The sequence below is a fragment of the Siphateles boraxobius genome, unplaced genomic scaffold (genome assembly GCF_051911475.1).
Source record: "Siphateles boraxobius isolate OS27281-9 unplaced genomic scaffold, OSU_SipBor_1 46, whole genome shotgun sequence".
Lineage (NCBI taxonomy): Eukaryota > Metazoa > Chordata > Actinopteri > Cypriniformes > Leuciscidae > Siphateles > Siphateles boraxobius.
Window position 1 is genome coordinate 1,245,428 of NW_027509097.1, and position 17,918 is coordinate 1,263,345.

The window sequence follows — 17,918 nt, forward strand, 5'->3', positions numbered from 1 at the left end:
TGAGAAAATGTGGCTTCGCTCAAGAATATTCTGGGGGAAGACCAAAATCTGGAAGCAATTACGAAAGACTCAAAACAAGAAAGTTCCATATTACCTCTGTGGACGTTGAAGAAGGGTGCCTGGCGAGACGTATTTTGGTGAGGTGTACTTTCTGGAGCTTAGCAACATAAATTTGTTGTCACTGAACTATTAAACATAGCGTACAAATGTTGGCGGAGTTCGAAGGAAAGGTGCATGAAACTGATCATAGGATAGCCCATGTAATAATAAGGGAAATGGGCCCGCTGTTGGACTTTAATATCCCCCGACGACAGTCAACTGTCAATGGCCTACACCATCGCCAGGATCCATGGCTTCTTCTGCCAGAAACACAGGATTTATCATCCTTCACATGGAGCCAGTGAGAGGAAATGCCTACAATCGGTGGGAATCCATAAAGGAGGGATGGGAAAGAGAGAAAAAAATAAGATTAAGGGAAAGAGAACGAGTGGAAACGGAAAAAGTTGTGGGAGGAAGGCATGGGATGAGATACAGGTATCTTCAGCTCTCTTAAAATATAACTAACATCCTTCAGCTCGCCTGCTGCTGATAGAAGAGACAAAGACTATCTGGGAATTTCACTTCTCAATTCTTGGACCTGGAACAGTGATTTAAAACTAGGTCAGATTTCATAAAATAACATGCACACACCTGGTTAACACGTTAGCCGATGCTTAACAGTTGTAAATCTGGAGTTTAATAGATACATGGCAAGGTTATTTACTACCATTTTCCGTCAATAGGGACAGCACAAAATAAATGAAACACTGTGCAAGTCTTCAGAAAAACAATATGTTCTCTTTTTTGTGTTTCTGAGAGAGTGCTTGGTAACTTGATATTTCCTCGTACCTATGGGAGAGAAAACTCTGAGACAAAAAGATCAAATGATGAATTTCCTGCTCTCTCTTTTTTTGGCTTTTTCCTTCAAGCTCTCCAAGCTCGCTCATCTGTGGCTCATGTTTGAGCAATAAATGCCTGTGGTTCTAATCCTACTCCAACATAAACACTGTATACGTTTGCAATTGACTTGAACTGGAGCATTAGCTACGACAAATCAGAGAAGTTATGCAACCAAATGCATACTGCAGTGCCAAGCTCTCAGCACTATAGCCTAGAATAAAGCAAGCTTTGCGTTATGCCTAACAACGTCCTTTAAGCTTGGTTAATCCACTGTAACATAGGCCTCTTGTGCTTTACTGGTGGTGTAAAATAGCTGCAACACCAATATGATAAAACAGCTACTAGATTTTTTACATTATCTAAACAATATAAGAGTGACACTTACTCTTGAAATCTTCCCGCCATAATCTTATGTATTTTACAGGGTGTTGCTATGTGGTTGCTAGGGTGTTCTGATCCTCCAAGTAGCAATGATTTGACTCTTTTTTGCCCATTTTTACAGTACCAGGAGGAAATCACTTCAGGCCGCATTATTTGAGAACACGTCTGTTGCACAAACATATAAATTATACATTATGCCATAGTTTGATTATTAGCATTCAATTCAAAGCACAACAGTTCAAAAGTTTGGGGGCAGTACACTTAAAAAAAAATAATAATAATAATACATTAATACTTTTTTTCAAAAGGGATGCCTTAAATTGATCAAAAGTGACAGTAAAGACATTTACAGTGTTAGAAAATATATATATATATCAAATTAATGCTGTTCTTTTTGAACTTTCAGTTCATTATAGGATCCTGAATAAAAAAGTTAATGGCATAATAGTTTCCACAAAGTATAAAGCTGCAAAACTGTTTTCAACATTGATAATAATCAAAATATATAACAATAGAAACCAATTCTTTTAAATTGTTATAATATTTCACAATTTTACTGTTTTTATTGCATCTTTGATCAAATAAATGCAGTGTTGGTGAGCAAACCTTTGAATGGTACTGAATATCAGGGTTTTTTTCAAAATAGCTTCAGACATTGCTAATCAAAATCATCAGGATTGAACCATTAAAAAACCTGTTGTTTTACAATTTCTCTGTTTGAAGAATCAGAAATGCTACAAAAGCGACAGCAATCACATAAGGCAGTTTCAAGGAGTGTTTACCATGTTTACGTCTGTAATCAGGAACCGAATAGCTGTAAAGCGCGGGTGTGATAGTCAGTCATCAGCACTTGTTGCCGAGCATTTCACGCCAAGTGCCACAGCAATATGGCTGACAATTCTCTTGACAGAGGGAATGAGGGGATGCGTGACACATGGAAATATGAGTATCGCTCTCACACGCACATTACACCAAACACACGAGTCCCCTGGGAGCGCGTAATAACCGGGCACATTTATTCTTTTTTTTTTTTTTTTGTCTACACCCCATTACTGCCTTATCAGAGACTCAGTTCTCTTGTTATATGACAGTTTGAAAAGAAGCTAAAAGCATGGAAGGGAAAAAAAGAAAATCAGTCATCGCAAATAAATATAACAGGTATAGCATAGCTCTGTTTGTCAATCATCACCTATATCAGACAAAATCAAAGTACGGTTCAAAAGAAGCAGGTGAAAGCAAGTCTGCAAGTATTAATAAAAAATACATAATCATTTAGATTATTGGAGTGGAAACATACGGGGCAAGATATTCACTGGGAGAAATGAAATCAATTAAGACAGCGAACCTGAATGACGTTTTTAATATAAATAAATGGGCCATCGGGGAACGCTCCCCCATTACATGTCAGGAAAAGTTAGATTAGGAGGGTTGTGTTGCACAAACGTGAGGAGGTTTCCCCGCTGATATCAGACTGTCTCGAGCGGAGCTATTCCCTGAAGCGCGGTCTCCCCAGCAGGCTTCATACACACGCAGAAAGGCCCTCTGGCTGTGAGGTGCATCTTTAATGGGGATTATACACAAGACTGTGATATGCTGAAGAGTATTACGGAGGTTAATATTTCCCTCACATTCCACTGAAGCTCTAGCCTGCATGTTGTATGGGCTGGGAAATATCTGTATATGCTTTTGCACTTTAAAGTCCCACAAGAGACGCCTCATGGAGACATATCTGTTGCATGCATCTACATTTAATTAGTCAGCTTCAAATATTGAATTGTAACTTTTCTCTGACATCACATATATTGTCAGAATAATGTTAAATAATGTGGGTTCATTTCTGATATGGTAAAGCTACTTTGCAGAATTCAATTAATTCCAGAGAGTTAATTGTTCTCTCTCTCTCTCTCTCTCTCTCTCTCTCTCTCTCTCTCTCTCTCTCTCTCTCTCTCTCTCTCTCTCTCTCTCTCTCTCTCTCACACACACACACACACACACACACACACACACACACAAAATTATGCCGTTCATGAAATTATATCATTTTTAATATGAAGTTTGAGTATATGGAATAAAACTGAATATATGGAATGAAACTCTGAGTATATGGAATATAAAACTATATGTATATATATACATAAATATAGTTTCATAAGGCTTTATTTTTGTCGCTTTTCATTAGCAAGTAGTTAACTTAACCCAACATGACGCCATTCTTAAAAGCAAGCAATATATCATCAGAAAAAGGAAAAAAATATAAAGTTTTGATATCATACCTCATTAAGATATTATATGCTTCTCTTTTCCTCTTTTTGTCTAATTACGTGTCGTGTGTTCATGTGGTACCTGGGGACGGAAGGAGAGCTACAGTTGTGGCAGTGCTGCACACCCTACAGATGACCTCTTTTCTCATTAAGAGCCCGAGCCTCACCATTTATCTTCCCCATCAGAGCTGCTTCACACGGACCGCACCGACAGACACTGCTTCGTAATTATGCCAAATATAAATTTACAGTGAATAATGAATACAGCTGCATTAACGCTGTCCTTACTGCTGTGAATCACACCTGCTAAAGACAAGCCGCTCTGAGAAGAAGCTGGCTTTTTATGCCCAGAACTCTCTTGAAACTCAGACTGAAGTAAGTAAATCTTTGCATTTGGTTCTTTACTGGTGGGTCAGGACCTGAAATAATAATAATAAAAAAAAAACTAAAAAAAAACGAACCATATAATCATGTATATTTTTAGCAAAGTAAATAGGCTGATCAAATATTAAAAGGGATGAGAAAATATCTCATATCTCTTATTGTTGCCCTTGAAGATCATGCACTGATAATCAACGGTAATTTGGTGGAAACTCAAGTGTCACTTTCTAAAATTAGGCAGAGACCAGTGTGGACAGGTTTCTTGACATGTCCTTCTACATAGCACCGTTTTTAACTAAAAATTTAAATCTGTTATATGCTACAGGTTGCTATATGGTGTCCAGTGCAAAATCTGGGTTATGATGCAAGACCAGTTGAGAAAATAAATTGGTGGCACTTGTTCTGTCTGATTATTTCTATTACAGTAAGTGAATCCAGTGGCCATCTCAGGTTAAAGATGTGGTGTGCTCTAACTGCAAAAGGTGATTCATGCACAGCTACTTTCAGCTAGTCCGAAGATAAAGGAACCGACGCTAAGAATAATCTCCTTAAACTACACCACATCACCGCTCAGAATGTAACATTGCCTCGGGCATCATTTTCCACACTCTTCTTGTCTTTCTCTCTCTCTGTGCGCCTTTCTCTCAGGCCCAGAGGCTGTGGTAGACCCCGTTCCTCACAGGTTCAGAAGTTCACAGCGGTGTCTGTAGGAAGAGGAACAGGCCGTCTGCCAGTCCTGGCATGTGTGGGTCTAATTGCACATCATTGGCATAATGGTATGCAGAACCACGCTGACTCGAGATGTACAGGAAATACACGTGCTGAGGCAATCTCAAACAAACAATTAGCAGGGTTTGCATCCATGCTAAATATGCATTGAATATAATTCACAGGTGCATATTCATATTTAGGTTTGACATGGGATAATAATTTTTTTCGCAAAGTAGGTGCCTTTCTTCCTTTAAAACACACTCTTAACACACACTAGTTTATCTATAGGTACTTTTTACAATGTCCAACAGTGCGTTTATATGCATCACAGGATCATTTTGTTATTTGTCAACAAATATGATTTCCATCACATTTCAATAACAATTCAATCTGTGGTGAAAATGACTTTAATTTTTTTTTAATAAAATGTCAAATGTCAAATGCTTTGCCATGCTAAGCCCACATAGCTAAGATCTTATGCAAATATAATACATTTTATCTTAGCAAACAAGTACACAAACTTTTGAGTAAATTTTGTTAGGCGATTATTAATAATTGTTGGTTGTGATGGAAAAGACAACAACTGAGGGATGTAAATTGTGTAAAATAAATTGTCATTTTCACTCAATAAATACTGAAATGATTTTTTTATTTCCTTTTTTACTTAATGATCATGGTTTACAAATGTTTTCATCTAAAATATTCAAATTCTGGGTCTGGGGAAAGGGTAAAACAATAAAATCTACACATACAAGACATTTGTAAAATAGGCAAAGAAATTATAAACAAAACAATGGTGTAGGATTTACTTTGTAATTAATTGTAAAATTTACAAGCAATTTCTGAAAATTGCTTCAAAGAAATGGCAAGAAACACATTGATTTTTTTGAAAGTAGCCTATAAAATAACGTATTTTCATTGTTAAACATACTCTAATAATCTTCTGAAAATTATTATTTTCTTTCACAGGGAAGCCATGATAAAAGTTTCCGAAACAGATTTAATGTTACCTTCATAAAACAAAAAAAGTAAATAATATTGTTCTTTTGAATAAAATTCATCCCTTGGCCCCACATTTGCAGAAACAGGCATGTATAAATTGCCCAAACACATAGAGATCACGTAATTTATTCTTCGGTGACAAAGTGATTTGTAAGTAAACTTTTCAAGCACTCCAGTTAAACGTCTTTTACTTTTCCTTCTTAATTCTAGCATGATGCGCCTTAATAATAACATTTCAACTCCGCTCGAGTTGAAAATCCTATTATCAATTACGGATGTCACCGCGGGATGGAACGGCGGCCGGCTACCAGGCGCGTGCACACGGTCAAAATTAGCTTTACTGCTTCCTCTCCGCCTCAAGGTGCGGACCGGGGGATTATTCGTAATCCCAGCGCCTCCTCTCACTTACCCACATCACTCCCTCTACAGCCAGGGCAAATTGTTTTCACGCTCTGGCCCTGCGCTCGCTGCTAAAGACCTGCCTTTTCATCCAATAACATCAAAACAAAAGGCGGAGGAAAGGCTAGCATCTGCCATTAGCAGCAAATTGTCTCCAGCATTTCTCTGGGACCCGCTGCTGTCTTTCATTTTCCTTCTCCCCCTCTGATGGAAGTTACGTGCCACTTTTTAGTCTTGAAAGAAAAGGAGGGAGGAAAACAGCAGATTATTGATTCGCCTCTGACGAGGAGACCAACCTAAAAGCCCCAATGAATTGTCACTCATTATTGAAATTACTGAACACTAATTAAACTGGCAGCTGAACTCCCAGCAGGCCTGGCTCATCTGAAGCTAGAATTCAGCTCCGCGGACAGAGAGAGAGAAAGCGTTTGCCGCTACACGGATGTTAATGAGCTCTGCTTACTATCCCTGTTACCCCCCCCCCCCCCCCCCCCCCCCCCGCCCGCCCCAATGCTCTTTCTCCTTGAATCACTCCCTCTTTATGTGCACTCAAGTGTGCATTTGTAAGCTTGAAGTAAGGTAGCGGTGCTGTTTGAACGGACCTTTCGCACATCGCGTTCAGAGAGAAAGGTTGCGTTTCAAAGGCCGCCATTAACCTACTTCAGCAGCGAGGCACAACAAAGAAGGGCGTGGAGCGGAAAGCAATTTGTGACATGGCATTGCGTGTCGTTTTAACGCGCACAATTAAGGAGTGTGAAAACCAGAGCGGAAATCTGATTGGGAGGTGTGTGCTGTAGACCTACACCTATACAGAAGCATTTACACACAAACACACACACACACAGAGGCCATGAGAACTCCCACACTGCAAACGCTGTAATGAGATACGGGTGGGAATTTTCATTCACTTCCCAACTCTAACAAACGGATACACGGCCAAGGCGGTTTACCTGATGCTGTTGACACGTGTGTAAAAAAAAAAGAGAATGGCAGTGAAAATCTCAAGTTTTTAGCCTAACACTGCATAGATAAAGTTCTAATGTTTTGCAATGTGACATTTTCATGACAGTTCATCATATAACCATAACACATATAGAATTTGTTACTTTTTGTTGTATTACCACTTGACTGTGAGTGATTTTACTGATGCAATAAAATGTTTCTTAAAATTATCATCCACTTAAATTGAAGGCAGGACAATACTGGCATTATATTTTACATATTTAATTTAATAATTGAAATATATATATATATATATATATATATATATATTTTTTTTTTTTTTTTTACAATACAGAATAATTGTATTTGTAGTAAATTAATTTTAAATTTTGGGGAAAATATCCTTGATTATCATAAATGTATATGTATATATACATATATATATATATATTACATGATAATCTAAATTTTTGTAACTCAGATTTTATTTTTATTTATTTTTTTACTTTTGAGGAACCAAAAATAAATGCTTAAAACAGTAATACAAATAATTTTAATTTTGGTCTAAAAATAGCATGAAAAATAACCTGTAAAAAAAAAAAAATAGAAAATTGAATTTCCAATAGAAAAGCTATATATATATATATATATATATATATATATATATATATATATATATATATATCCTTTTATTTGAGGAATGAAAAAATGAAAAGAATGCTGAAAACTGTAATAAAAATAGTAATATTTTAAAATTATTATTATTATTTTTTAAATGAAATAAAATTAGGTTAAACATAGCATCATATTTAACTAATTAAAATTTAACATGTTAACATCGGCACCCCTTGTAAATATTTAGCTTTTTTTTTTCAAATAGACATCCTAGCGCCTCCTTGCGTCTCCTTTGGGGTTCACGGAGCCCTTTTAGAAAAACCACCCTCTAGATCATATGAAGCTGTACAGTTATTCATGTGAAGACAAGAGCTGAAATGCAGTCAAAACCCTTGCTGGAAGGAATAAGATGAAGACAATGTGAGGAGATCATCTGTGATCCAGGCTAAGAATGAACCACTACAATAACCAACCAGTTCAGCTGTTTGGAAATGTCACCTGTGCGAGCGCTCTCTCTCGTTCCCCACTCGCCAGACCCGAGATGATGATGCTTTCCTCTGCATCCGCACACTTCACCCTGCATCCCTGCAGGAAAATGCCCTTTAGAATAAACGCATCCCTTTATGCTGCTATTTGAAGATTGCTTTCCTGAGAGAATCCTTTCCAGCGGAATTCTCCAGAAATGTAGCTCCTTCACCCTGGTAAATAGCACTACACTCAAGCTTTCTGGCAGCAGTCCATGTTTATTAGAAATTTTGACTTTTGGGGTGTTTTCTCTGCCTTTTTTTCCCTTTTTTGAAAAGCAGGCCTTGTTTTGAAAATCAACAAACAGAAACCTGGCAATGTGTGCCTCATTTTATCAAATGGTACACAGCTTGGTAATGGTCTCCCTTGATGATTCCAGCTAATCTATGCTGATGACCACAGGGACGGCGATGATTGTCATGTTAGTAAAAAAAAAAAAATCAGAACAATCATGTTGCGTCAGTTCTACCATTAAAAGACTTGCTTCTCTGCAAATTTCTGCACGCAGTAATTAATACTCTGGGGCTTGCCTTCACCAGACTGGTACTCCAGGCAACGAGATGCCACTCACCTGATAATTATTTTAGGAAACCATGCACAACTGAATATGATTGACAAATGCAACATTGCTGTAATTGCCTGAAGCATACAGCGAGAGAGAGAGAGAGAGAGAGAGAGAGAGAGAGAGAGAGAGAGAGAGAGAGAGAGAGAGAGAGAGAGAGAGAGAGACAAGGAGATAATGCCGCACTGTCAAATGAAAGGGAAACTAAAGAGGAAGTCCTACAGAGATCTTGTCATTCTCTACAACAAAGGTGGACAGTTACAGGTGTAAGGTCAGATGTATTTGCTGAGTGCCACTTCTGATTGCATCTAGATCTGCACTGCTATCAGACGTGCATGAGAACCAGTGTTTGAAACTGTAGACTGCCAAGCTATACAAGCTGCTCTACTTTATTTGAAGTAGTTAAACTACAGTCAAGATACACCTTTGAAAATGTAGGCTACGCTACAAGTTAAAAAAGTAGATATACTCAACCCATTTAAGGGATAAAATCTTTTGTAAACTTCCAATGCATGTTGCGAATACAGTGGACAGATCTTTAAATGGTATTTCTGTTATAACTTCATAATAATTCTATATGACTGTCCTTTTTACGTCCAATGCCTTTTTAAATTTTCAATATATTTAAAAAATTGCATATATAAAAATATTGTTTATATGTATTGTAATGTAATGTAATTTACATTTGATCATAATTATGTTAACTTAATCAAAAGTGTGTGTGTGTGTGTGAATATATATATATATATATATATATATACACACTTTTTCCCTCAATTTGACAAGTACCGTACCTATGGAATTTGTATTATTATCTTATATTCCAAATGTGTTTTGACATCAAACAAACTTAGTCCTTTAGTAAAACAGATAAATATATATTATTTTTCTTTGTGCTTTAATAATTCATGCATCAAAAGGTAATTATATTATTTTATTATTGCAATCAAACAATGTTTATCTAAAATCAATTGGGTAATTGCATTAAACCTAACACAAAAAAAATACTTAAAAAATACTAATACAACTGGAAAATACATAATTATAACGTTCACTATGTTAAATTAGATGACACACAAAAAGAAAACATAAATTAATCTCTGTACAGGGACTCTGTACAATAGATCATTTTTCTGATCCTGAACAAAAAGTGTCACGGAAATGAAACATATTTTTCAATGCTATACAAAAGAGAGGGCATAATGTATAGAGCATGTTTGATTATTACTTCAGTTTTCTCAGGTCTAAACTGTAATATAACACACAAAACATACAACCCAAACAACTTTTCACTATTCATTGAAGAAAAGAAAGAAAAAAAAACCTTGCGGAAAAACAGCTGAGCTACCGAAAAATGTAATAAAGTTAGTAGCATCCCTACTTTTAGATTGTTACTCCCCAACACTGGTGGGAACACAGCGGTTGTATGGAAAGAGAATACATGTTTGAACTATGGAGCTGGTCCCTGTGTCTGAGTTTGAAGTCTGGCTTCAGACTCTTAACAAGCGAGGAACGCCAGTCCAGTCGTGCCTCTTAATTTGGAACTGGATATCCCCAGGCCCCAGTGAATGTGGGCTTCAGAATTGGGAGCAGAGCGATTGAAATGTGGTGGAAGAGAAGCGTGGTCTATCCACAGAATCTAAAACATCCAGGACTGAGCCAGAAATCTGGGCTACCTACATCCAGTGCATCAGGGATAACGTCCAATTCCAAAGTGCATAAATTCATTTTAATGATGGCTTTGCTGGGAAGTGATTTGATCATGACATGCATATTTTGGAAGTAAGGGCACATGGCAGGGACCAGATTAAGGGAATGTTTTTTGGCCTATAACTACAGAAGGAGCAAAAACAGATTAGAGGATATAAAACTTATCCTTTTGAAAATATAATAATGGTGATTTAGACAAGTTATTTAACCTATTGATCTTGAGCATATAGGCTGGAAATGACTTGCTCAAAATAAAAATGGCTGAGTTCATGAGCTCTCCATTTATTCAGAATGATGAAAGTTCACTAAGAAATGAAACTACTTTCTTTATAGCAATTGCCTCAAACTTTTAGATTAAATAAAAAAAAAATGAAGATAAAAAAACAGAAATGTACTTATTCTATGACGTAAATAAATAAGTAAATAATAGTAATAATTTCCTTTCATTTCATTCTCCCCTTTAGTGTTTGAGAAGAGATATTTTAAATTGTGGACAGGTTTGCAACAATATTATTCTGCAAACAGAAGATCTCAATATGCTATCTGCTATTCACATTAAATTCATAATGTCTTTATAGTTCTTCCTTAGTCAACAATTGTCTCACTTGTTTCTATTTTTATTTCTCCTGAGGACTTCACGAGGAACATCTGAGACATCTGCATTAAAACATAACGGAAAAGTCCATTAATTTACTTTGACTTTTCAAACAATCCATAAGAACATACAAATCACAAAATTATATCTCGTTAACATCTCTATTGTGTCACCTACAGAAATAAAAATGTAGAATGTAGCTGCTCCTGATGAAGAAAAAGCTCTCCTAAAAAAGGTAATCCAGGTAATCTCACATTAATCTCCAGTAGTCTCTTCTAGAGTTTCAGATATCTCACACTGTCCTCAGATTTGCCATGATGCCACAATCAAAATCCATATATTTCAATATGAACTTTTTATTATTTTTATCAAGCTACAAGCTTCAGAAGGTTTCCTGAGCCTTGAAAGAGCAACCTCTGAGCAATAAAGCTTTTCATTTGGCTGGCTGTCTCACTCTTTCTCACATGTTCTGTCTCTACTCAGAAGTGTTCATATAATTTCTCTTTATCACTGTACTCTGAGTTTAAAATGTTAGGACTTCAAAAGCACGATGGCAGCGGCCTGTAGTTGTGGACATAATTATCAAGGAAATAGAGAGAATTTGAAGGAGGAGGAACGTAATTGGCAGGTTTTTAACTCCTTGACTTGCTAGAGAATATCAGATGGACGGTCTGGATGAAAAGAAGTCTTGTAATAAGTAATGCTGATGTTCAGATGGTCTCTCATCTTTGTGATTAAACACAGGCACAGGAGTGTGTGAGAGAGAACCGCTCATTAACTGACAGGTTTAAAGGGACACACACCTCACACACACTAAAACATGCAAAAGAACTGAGTAATGAGGAGGTCTTGATAAAATACAGCCAGGAACAAATCTTTGCCAGCCGACGTGGGTGACATGCCATTGCCACCCTCAGTTAGCTTCATATGAGCGCTATGGCCATACGTTTATATAATAGTTACCATAAGGGCTTATTAACTTTTTTTTTGCTCACCATGCTGTGGCTAGTGGTTTTCCAAAGTTACCAGCCACTCAGTATTTCCACTGGCCACATTTCTGTCATTGATACCATGGTTAATTACTGCCATATAGATATTTTTAATATGATCTCATAATTTAGCAGTAGGTATATTATGCTGCTGTCACTTTAATATTACACATGCATTTTCTTTCTCAACTGTTTACGTTCACTTAAAACATAACTGACTGTGTTTACGTGAATACTCGCGAAGAACAGCATTTTGACATTATTTTGTGTGTTTGACTGTTTAAGTGCAATAAGCAGCAAAAACAAAAACAAAAAAAAACAACTCTATTTAGTACTGAGGTCTTTAACAGGTTTAATGTGCGTGCACTAGGTGTGAGCACAATATCTGCAGGAATGAGTAGAATTATGAACAATACGTGCAATCCCACGCCGAAATTCAAGCCCTGCAACACCAACAACATTCATAGGAGCAAATGAAACGAGTGAGTGAAGGAAGACAGGATTGTGTGTAACTCGCTGTCCGAGAGATGAGAGAGAGAGAAAGTACTGCTAGTATCATGTATCTATTCTGCGGGAAATAAGTATTGGAAGCCTTTCAGAAACATTTACATTTACAAAATCTATATTTTTTACAACCCTACGTTGCACTTTGTCTATTATTTCAGATCCCTTTTTAAAAAAACTATAATTGTAAAATGTATAAATATATTACATATAAAATTCAACCCGCCAAAGTTGCTAGTGACTGCGTTACACGCCACTACTTAAATCCACACGCATTTAGCAGGGGTTAATGTCAAGCCCTGCTTACCATGATGTAAATCTATGAAATTAGGATGTAAAACTAAGATTTTGGCCATGCTCCTCACCCCTTTCTGATAGATCACTGAAAAACATCTTTCAAATATGCTGTCAAATCTGTGATTGAAAAAATGGAAAATAACTGCAAGTTAAATGAAAGTCATATAATGGTCCAGATCAGGTATGAATATCTCTGAAAGTTATTAATGTAGACAGCGCACAAGAAACCAAAAAAGGCAAAGGAAAGTGATTTAGGAAACACTCAACAAATCACATTCCTCCACTGCGCTCTATTTAGCTGAAATAGAGCTGGGAGTTGTGGTATCATGGTAATTCTGCACTCAATATAAAAATGCTCGGTTCTCAACTGCACTGTAGATTCGAGTTATCCATCAGGCATCAAAACAGAACAAACTCGCTGTCACAACATGCAGACGTTCTTCCCAATGAGGGACTCTGACCGCTGTGGTCAGGTTTTTCCTGTGACGTGCTGAGTTATGATTGTTCTCAACAAGCCATTTTTCTCTCATGCGTTCCACGGCAACCATCACAAACTTCCAGCAGCGCCGCCGTCGACAATAAAGCTCGGGGAAGGAATGATGTGTAGCTATTTGTTTTGCAAGGAAATGAAATATTTATCATGAGCGAACACCTACCAGGAACAGAGAGCGGACAGGCAAAGGCTCATCTCTGGACCCTGTGGCAGTACGTCTCCTTTGGGGCAGAGAGATGGGCCTTGTTCCTGCTGGGATCCACCTCCACTTTTCAGGATTTCAAAGCCTCCAAAAACTGCAAAGAAAAAGGTTCTGACGTTCCAGGAAGAGAAATAGAGTGAGACACAGGGGTCAGCTCAGTGGTTCTGGTGTTGAGTCAATTACCATCTGGGCCAAACGGATGATCTATGCTCAAAATCAACACCTCATAACAGCCGGTGTCCAGCTCAAGAGTTCATGTGCACTGAGCCATGTCAATTCATGCAATGCCATTTCATTTAATTGTCTTTAACAATTATCTTAAGTGAATATATATATATATATATATATAACAACTACTAACAGCCACTAACGACTGGCTATTCACAGGCTATTCATAGGGTTTCAAACCCTAATTTCTTTTATCAAAGTTCTCACTAAATATTTGAAACTGGTATCAAATGCACTGAAACATTTCAATAAGCATTCCCATTTAGAAAAAAATCATAAAACAATAACTGCTGGTGGCAGGTGCACCTGGGCTAGCTAGCATGTTAGCTTAGCACACCATCAATACACGACCATTTATGAGATTAAAACCATGTTTGTGCTCCAAACTTACTTTATAACGCAAGTCGAGTGTTTTGAATAATCTTCTGTGATCTAATTTGGCTTCAGATTTAAAAAAAATCCGACAGAAAATTTATTATTTATAGTGTTCTGCACGATGATGAAATCTATATCGATTAGCATAACATTATAAATATAATCTATTATTATGAAATACCTGGCATGGCTTGAAGAACACATTTAGCTCAAATATCATTGCAATTATGTTTATTGTCTTCAAAACATCTTTATCTGCATGTTACAGCGATCTCTGTCAGCTACTTTCTGTATCGGTGACGTGCTGGAATGTCACATGACTATGGGTCTTCTTCATGATCCATATATGGACTATTATTGTGCATATAGCGCCCTCACGCTGTTGGTATGAATTGATAACACAGCACATCTCAGTAAGAAGCGATCATAATGATTACTTCGACGCATTTGGGTATACATTCAATAAATATTATTCATGTCTATAGAAATATGATGTGAATCTATGAGAATATATCAATATTTCTCCAAGTCTGCACATTTTTGAACCAAAGCCCTGAGGGACGTTGTTTTGTGAATCGCTGTCATGACGACAGCACGGAGTGTTTTTTATGAATGGACCAGCTGACGCTCATAATTCAAATTAAAGGTATAGACTCATGTTTTCATTTCATAACTCCTGACACAAATTAAGACATAACTGTCACTATAAGTTTCTCAGAATACAATAGTGGTCAAATACTGAATCTTGAGTCTTATATGTTTTTAATGATACAAGGTATAACATTAAATCTGATAGTAAATTTGAACTAAATAATAAAAAAAAAATACTTCAGTGCGCCGACGCACTGGCGAACGTTTCAAACGATCTTAAAACAGGGCTTTACTTGTAAAACGCCGAATTTACCCTTTAACTTTTAACAGGGATTAAAGCGAGGGTGTGAGGGATAGACATGCATCTCTTCAGTGGATTGTACTGTTATTTAATATGTTTTTGGATTGCTCTGCTGACGAAACACTGCAAAATATGTCGAATAAATTTCAGTATTTTTTTTTTACAGCAGATGTCATTGAAAACATGGTTGTTATTATATCCCTCTGCAGTGTCGCTTTCATACATGTCCTGGCGCTGCTCTGAATAAGGTCTATGGGGTTAAAATATTTGAAAACATTTTATTTTATTATATAAGGAAAAGGCAAGACTGATGTGGCGAGTTAAAGCGAAAGTGTATTTCTGAACGAGAGAAGATGAACTAGAGTATTTTGAATTTGACATGTGGACAGCACAAACAAGCTTTTGTGGATTTACTGATGGTGTCATTGAGATGCTTCTGTAACAGCGTGCAGAGGAGAGCTTGCATCTTTTAAAACACATCTCATCTCAGACAGACTAACCCTAGGTAATTGCACTATTTTTCTATGTTTGAGACTGTCACTGAATCCATCTTTCCATATGACGTGCAAGCATTAGCGTACAGTAGGTACGGCTAAAAAAATACAGCATTAATACACATTTTGATCTGGTTTTGGGCTCTCAGAAGGTCTAGGTCAGGCCAATGTAAGCAGCTCTGGGTAAATCTGTATGTCAGAGCGGCCGTGTAAGTCCAAGGCCACAGAACTGACATCTGACGTACGTTTAGAGATTTGTACGGGCTTCTGGTCCATTGAGGTGCGGCCCGGGACTGCTTCCCATTGGTGGCTTGACCCTGCTGCTCTGCCTGCTGTTAAGACATGAACCAGAGTTTGGGGTCTGGACCCCTGAGTGTCAGAGGAACACCCCAACACCACAACGCTCACACACACCCCTCTGGAGGAAAAAGTGTTAGCATACTTATAAATCATTCAGAATATCAGTCTTGAGGTGCTGAATAAGTGATATCAACTTTTCTCCTATTTAAATGATGATTTTAGAATAGACTATAATAGCTAATTTCTATAGGATAAATGTATTGTGTCTGTGTTGGGGGAAGTTATTTTTAAAAGTGATGTTGTATTATTGAGATTTAATAATTGCAAGCATTTTGAGTGTTGACTGTTTCACTATGCTATTTCACTAACATGTTTTACGAGTTGCCCCATCGAATGAATTCGTACGGATGACCAACCCCTGACTCCGCCCCTAAACCTACCCATCACTGGGGTTTAGAAAAATCTTACGAATTCGTACGAGTGAGGTTGTACGAATTTGTACGAATTGGCCACCTTTTACTCACTTGTACAAATTCGTACAAATTGATCGTGAGATAGCGTTGGGTATTCACATCTGTTTAGGTTCAAGTAATGAACCATCACAAGTAGTCCCAAAAGTGTTTATCTGAAACGATTGCAGTTTTACAGTCGTTGTCCCCTCATTAATGGCCAGTGTTTCAGTGAGGCTTGTGGTGAGTAATGGTGGGATGTCTGGTTCTGGTTGGCCAAATTCATTGTCCAGCGAGGATCATGAAAGCTAGACCAGAAGTGGGCGTCAGGTAAAAACCAGCTGCTATCCCCAGACCTACAGGAAACGTCTGTGGGTGTTAACCTTGTCAGAAACGGTTGGCCTGCATGCCGTCTCCCCAACCTCAGCCAAACAGCAGGTAGAGGAGAGAACTGTAAAAGTCATTCAGCTCTCAGAGATGGACTCTAATAGGCCAGAATAAAACATAAGCACCTTATTAAGACCAGCTTCATTACATAGGCCTGCTTTTTATGACTGGACTGATGTGATCGCAATTACTGCTCGAATCCGAGAACACCTGGAAGCGTCGGGTAGGAGGAGGGCGAAACAGCGGTTAGAGCTTTCCGAGGCTTGTTTAGTTTCAGTTTTATGGCTTTTAAAGAGAGGAGACCTGACGTTAACCTCCAGCTAGTACATGCTATTGATCTAAAGCAGCTTGGAGAAGCCACACAGAAAAGTGTGAAAACGCTTTTCTTCTCGCTTGCCAGATTACCTCTTCCTCTCGACCCAATAAGGTCTAAACTTCATGTTCAAGCTCAACTTAGATTAAAGCCTGGCCAATTAATATCTTTACACTTTATCATTGGATTTACTTTTACGATGAGCAGACCCACGAATGTCATAACAGCTGGAATCTCAGGATTTTTATATGAGTGATTATCTGATCTAAGGCCGTCGATTTAAAATCAAATAGCCAATAGCGAATTGGTATTGAAGTAAATTCGAACCAGTGGTGTAACTATTAAAAATTGTTTTCTTTAATTGAAATAGGGATGAAAGAAAATAATAAATATTAGATGAAAAACTTTTACATAAAATCAAATGACAATTAGACATTTGCCCTTGATATTGATTGAGAATAATAGGTTTAAGCTGAAGTACAACAATTACTAAAACTAGAATTAAAATACAATTAATCAAAGCTAAATAAAACGTACTCGGTTACTAACGTAACCTCGGTTCTCTCTAGAGAGGGAACGAGTACTGCGTAATATCTTACGCTATGGGGAAAACCTCTTTTCCACGAGATATTGAAGCCAAAAATTATCCTTAATTTTGAATTAATGTAAAACGCTGTGCAGCAGCATGCAGACATAGGCAAGACGGCTTGCGCGCCTATTGGCTGCCCTGTATATAAACATAGCTCGATTAGGCTGGTACAACTGGTTTTCATCGCCGAAGCAAACCAGAGCTGTGTATGCACGGCAAGATACGCACTACTCGTTCCCTCTCTAGAGAGAACCGAGGTTACGTTAGTAACCGAGTACGTTCTCTTACGAGAGTATCTCTCGTACTGCGTAATATCTTACGCTATGGGGAACACAATGCAAAACGCTGTGCGTACTGGGATCCGACACCAAAGTCCCAAGGGC

The 17,918-nt window shown here is 37.5% G+C and overlaps 1 long non-coding RNA gene across 1 annotated transcript in view; it reads right to left on the reverse strand.

Moving 5' to 3' along the window:
• LOC143709691 (uncharacterized) overlaps nt 1–17,595 on the reverse strand; it is a 759,555-nt gene extending 741,960 nt beyond the window's left edge. Inside the window, exon 1 of the long non-coding RNA XR_013194385.1 lies at nt 17,501–17,595. This is a non-coding gene — a long non-coding RNA (uncharacterized LOC143709691). The remainder of the gene's footprint in view (nt 1–17,500) is intronic.
• Between the last annotated feature and the right edge of the window lie 323 nt (nt 17,596–17,918).